A 4,954-nucleotide genomic window follows, 5' to 3' on the forward strand; every position below is an offset into this window, starting at 1 on the left:
GGTGGTCCCGGGAGGGCTGGCCCCTGCCTGAGGGCCCCAATTGGACCCGAGATACATGCGCGCGACAGCGGCCTGGTGAGGTTAGGAGAGGATGCATGGTGCCTCCCTCTCTAGAGCCAGGCAGTGGTGGGCGGCTGCTGGTGATGTCTTCTCTGCTGCCTTCACCCTCAGTAGAGGCAAATGCGGGGGACAGGAAGGAACCAACTTGCCCTGAAACCCTTCTGTGTGGTGGGCTTGACAAACGTCATCTCACTGAATTGTCACAACGCTTTGGAGATAGGCTTTCTTCTCTTTCTTCTACAGATGCAAAAACTGAGGCCTGGAGAGGAGACGTGACTCGCCCAAGGTTCTCAGGTGGAAATGGCATGCGAAGCCATCTGACTCCAATGCCTGTGTGGTTTTTATCATCTCCAGCTGGCTCCAAGAGGGCCCCAGAAAGGAAGGTAGAACACTGTGAACTGAGTAAGTCCTAATTAGGCAGCTAGGAAGAAGCGAAAAGCAAAGCCGGCCTGTCCCTTGATGCTTTGTGTCCATGTGAGGGAGTCCCTCATTTTCCGTCACTGAAGCCACTCCCCTTGATTCTTTTCTAGAAGAACATGGTGTGCCCCCGCTGCTAGCTCTAATGTGTTGGTTTGTCTTGTTTGTTCCAAGAAGTTCCAAGAAGCCATTGTCCTCAGAGCCTGGCAGCTTCAGAACGAGCCTTGGGGAGGCTGCCTCAGTTGCAGGGCACTCTAGGTCTTGCCCTCTGGATCTGAGCTTAGAGAACGGAGGAGGGACTCCCAGACCCAGGCAAGAACTTACAATGCCACAGACATTGTAATGCTGCAGGGCCACAGGAGGTGTCCTTTTAAGTACTCAGACAACGAGGAAGAGGAAGCACGGTATGCATTTTCCACACTGGGAAACATCTGCTCACTGGGGCTGCAGGTACAAAGCCTTGCCCAAGGTCTCTCTCCTCCCTGCTTCCTGGGAGGGAGAAGTTGGTCAACCGAAGCTGCAGCCGGCGTGCCCTTTGGAGACTCCTGAAGGACACACACTAAACTCTTCCCCAGCACAAATGACTTGTGTGCCCTAAAGACGTACCAGGAGAGCCCTGTTTACTCTGGCTTTCCCCCAGCACCCCTGCATCAACTTGAAGAAATGTGGCTTTTTTCCAGGGGACAGGGGCACATGGGATTGCCTTGGGGGGGTCCTTTCACAGGCCCCTTCATCTTGCAGTTAACTGGACATTTCCCCCCACCTCTATAGAAAACACGACGTTGCTAGAAATTTAGTAAACAGAAAAGAAACTCTTCCAGGGGTCAGGGCTCTGAGGCTCTGTTCCCTTAACCGATACACAATGTTTACTGTTTGCTCCACTCTAAGTTCCAGGTACAGGGGCAGAATACAATTCCTAAGCAGTTGTACAATACATTCTCCAAGCATGTCCCCAGACACTGTCTCATTTAATCCATAGTAATGAGGTTGAAGGAGATTGAATGTTATTGTAAGTAAGTGACTGAAGCTCAAAGGGGCCAAATTCCCAGGGCCACAGAGGGGCAGGATTTAGATTAAAATTTGTCTTCTGATTGTTCTTCCCGCCCTGCATGCTGCCTTTCAAGGAAGGTGGGCATGATGGGCGAGGTGGTAATTTCCCCAAAGGTTTTTTGCCTAACAGTGAACCAGAATGCCCCTCCTGGTGCCCAAGCTCTTGGTCTGGAAAGAAATCTATTGTGTTTACTCTCGTGATGTCCGGCCTGAGTTGTTCTTACCCTCATGCTGAGCAGGGTGCCAAGAGCCATCATGACTTTGTCCTGGGGGTGATGGATGAGGGTCTCAGAGAGGGTATGCCGTCCTGCCCCTCAGTGGTATTAGCTGGTGCCATGCATTTCTGGTACTGTGTCAGTGTCATGTGTCACATAGGCCAGAGAGTTCTGGGCTATTTATGTGAATAAATAGCTGGTTCTGGGCTATTTATGTGAAGAAGTCTGACTCCAGGCTCTAAAAGTAAGCCAGAGAAAGGGCCATCTCAAACCCCAAATGCCTATCCCTATGGCTGGGTGTGAACTGTCTGAAGACACCATCTGGTGTCTCCTATGGGGTGTGTTTCTCCTTTAGCATAGCCTCCCCAAGTACAAAATCAGTATTTGGGGCTGGGGGCAGGTATGGATACCAAGGTACTCACTCAAGCCAACCTTTCCATCACAGCCCCTTTATCCTCCCCCAAAAGATGTCATGCTTTGACAGGTTATAACTGCCCAAAAAACTCCTTCAACTCTCACTGAAGATCACAATTAACATATTTTGCTGTTGTTTTTGTTTCTTCTAGGCTATACCTGCCCATTCAGATCTCAGTGATAACAGGTGTGACTTAATGCTTTAATGAAGCAGTGAGACGTTGTGGGTATGTAGGGAGTTTGTTTCTTTGTGGATGTGATAAAATATAAATAATACAAAATTTACCATTTTGGCCATTTTTAAGTGTACAGTTCTGGAATTAAATATATTCACATTGTTGTGTAACCATTACCACTATCTATTTTCAGAACTTTTTTATTATCCCAAACTGCAACTCTGTATCCATAAAGAGTATCACCCCATCCCCTCTCCTCCTAGCCCCTGGTAACTACTATTCTACTTTCTGTCTGTGAATTTGGCCATTCTAGGTACTTCTATACAAGAGGAATCGTACAGTATTATCCTTTTTGACTGGCTTCTTTCACTTCGCATAATGTCTTCGAGGTTCATCCATGTTGTGGCATGTGTCAGAATTTCTTTCCTTTAAAAGCTGAATAATATCCCATTGTCTAGATAGTCCTCATTTTATTCATTCATCCATCAGTGGACACTTAGGTTGTTTCTATCTTTTGGCTACTGTGAATAATGTTGGAGTTTTTAGATGCTAGAAGTAGTTCCTGACAATAGTGCCCGTGTGAATCCTGAGGACAAATACCCCAGGTTGGGAACCAGGGTCTCTCCCAACTTACCATTTATGGGTGACAAAACAGAGGCTTCCAGGACAGCTGTGATGTGTCTCACTTACCTGTGCCCACCCCAGCTGCTCTGGGATTCTGCTGGGCTTTACTTCTTGACTAGAGTGGCTAGAAAATTGTATGTTTCCTCTACAAGATGTTTTTATGAAGCTATTTTATAATTATAGACTTATTATCCTCACTGGATTCCTATGTTCTGACACCTGGACCTTAACGGGGCCTTGTGCAGCCAAGGCACCCAAGGGCAGGCGGTGTGGACCGTTCCTGACGCGCCATCCTCCACCTCCAGGTTGGCTGGGTTTCCTAAGGTGACTGCCCTTTCATAAGCGGAAAGTTCGGAGATGAACGGGATGTGTGATGGGGGAAAAGGGCCAGAGGCCTGTTGACACTGAGCATCCCCACCCAGAGGGCCTCCTGGAGGGACTCTGTGTCCTGTCCTGCCATGTGCAGCATGAGTGGTCACCCTCATTGTGGGTCTCCAGTGATGAATGGCCTCTTGACTTTACCAAGACCAGGCAGCACCCAACAGACCAATGTGAGCTGGAGGCGGATGCCAGGCCCGGACCCCACAAACCACAGTCTGCCCGGCCCTGTGCTGAGGAGTCTCTCTTGGGGCCTGGAGGATGCATGAGCTAATTTGCATTGGAATGGAGGGTGAAGTTGGCAAAGGAAGATGAGAGCCCCCCTATCATTAGTCTACTGTGTATTCATCCAAAAAGCAAGGTGAGAGCCAAGCCCAGGGCTGGATGGACAAAGCATTGCTATTAAGCTCTGTACCTTTTTGCACCCGTTTCCTCAGCTCACCCCTCAGAAGTGCCACTGATGAAAGATAGATGAGAAGGAGGCAGTCTAAATGGGCTTCATTACAACAAACAATGTTGAATGAACAATACATTCCTTGTTGAATAACCCAACTATTTATGATCATGGCATTTTATTGTTGTTTTTCTCTGTCTCTACAAAAGCTCTACATAATCATTGTGGAAATTTTACAAGATCTCGATAAGCAAAGACAAGAAAACGAAAAGCACCCAAATCCTACCACAGGAGATAAGCATAGAGTCCTTTTCTGTGCATGTATCTCTCAATATATTTAACATTCTTAGAACAGCTTTATTGAGGCAGAACTTGCATATGAAGAAATTCATCCATCTTAAGTGTACTGCTTGATGAGTTTTAACAATTGTATATAGTTATGTCCCCGCGACACTGAAGATATTTCCATCATCCTAAAATGTTTCCTTGTACTAATTTATAGTCAATCCTTTCCCACGCTCCGGATTCCAGAAAACAATGATCTGATTTCAGAATGTCATGTAGATGGAATCAGTCTGCAGTCGAGTCTGGTTTCTTTCACTTAAAATGATGTTTGCAAGATTCATTCATGCTGTAGCATGTATCAGTAGTTTTTCCTTTTGATTGCTGAGTACTATTCCACTGTATGAATAGATCACATTTTGTTTATCCATTCATCAGTTGATAGACATTTGGTTATCACCAGTTTTTGGCTATTATGAATAATGCTGCTATAAACATTCATGTACAAGTCCTTATATGTATGTGTATGTATGTTTTCCATTTTTCTTGGGTAGATACCTAGGATCAAGATTGGTAGGTTGCATGGTCTGTATATAATTTAACTGTGTAAGAAACTGCCAAAGTGCTTTCCAAAGTTGCTGTACCATTATGCACCCCATCAGCAGTGTATTCTAGTGTTCTGCATCCTGGCCAACACTTAGCAGTATTAGCCTTTTGAAAATTTCTGGGCCAGGTGTGGTGGCTCACGCCTGTAATCCCAGCACTTTGAGAGGCTGGGGTGGGTAGATCACCTGAGGTCAGGAGCTTGAGACTAGCCTGGCCAACATGGCAAAACCCCATCTCTACTAAAAATATAAAAACTAGACAGGCATGGTGGTGCACACCTGTAGTCCCAGCTACTTGGGAGGCTGAGACATGAGAATCACTTCAACCTAGGAGGCAGA

Source organism: Theropithecus gelada, chromosome 9 (assembly GCF_003255815.1).
Source record: "Theropithecus gelada isolate Dixy chromosome 9, Tgel_1.0, whole genome shotgun sequence".
Taxonomy (NCBI): domain Eukaryota; kingdom Metazoa; phylum Chordata; class Mammalia; order Primates; family Cercopithecidae; genus Theropithecus; species Theropithecus gelada.